Source organism: Otolemur garnettii, unplaced genomic scaffold (genome assembly GCF_000181295.1).
Source record: "Otolemur garnettii isolate 467f Iridium unplaced genomic scaffold, OtoGar3 scaffold00065, whole genome shotgun sequence".
NCBI lineage: Eukaryota > Metazoa > Chordata > Mammalia > Primates > Galagidae > Otolemur > Otolemur garnettii.
In genome coordinates, this window is record NW_003852460.1 from 5,745,628 (window position 1) to 5,746,325 (window position 698).

Genomic DNA, 698 nt, shown 5'->3' on the forward strand with positions numbered 1-698 from the left:
TGCCCCATATGGTATGGGGAGCATGGGAGCATTTAACACTGCTCTTCTTTGAGTGGGAAAATGAAATCTCCTCCTGGGATTCTGTCAGTGTCTGGAGCCACAGTGGGATATGTTGGGAGCAGTCACTGTCCAGAGCCACCAATGGAGTGTGTTGGGATCAGTCAATGTCCAGAGCCACAGTGGAGTGTTTTGGGATCAGTCAACATCTGGAGCCATAGTGGGATGTGTTGACAGTAGTCAATATTCAGACCCACCACTGAAGCTTGTTGGGAGCAATAAATGTCTGGAGATACCAGTTGGGCGTGCTGGGAGCAGTCAATGTTCAGAGCCACAGTGGGACAAGTTGGGAGTTGTTAATGTCCGGAGCCACCAGTGGAGCGTGTTGGGACCAGTTAACGTTCGGAGTCACAGTGGAGTGTGTTGGGAGTACTTAATGTCTAGAGCCACCAGTGTGGCGTGTTGGAAACAGTCAATGTCTGGAGCCACCACTGGAGCATGATGGGAGCAGTCAATGTCCATAGCCACAGTGGGACGTGCAGGGAACAGTCAGTGTCTGGAGCCACAGTGGGACGTGCAGGGAACAGTCAGTGTCTGGAGCCACAGTGGGACATGCAGGGAACAATCAGTGTCTGGAGCCACGGTGGGACGTGTTGTGATCAGTCAATGTCTGGAGATACCAGTTGGACGTGTTGGTAGCA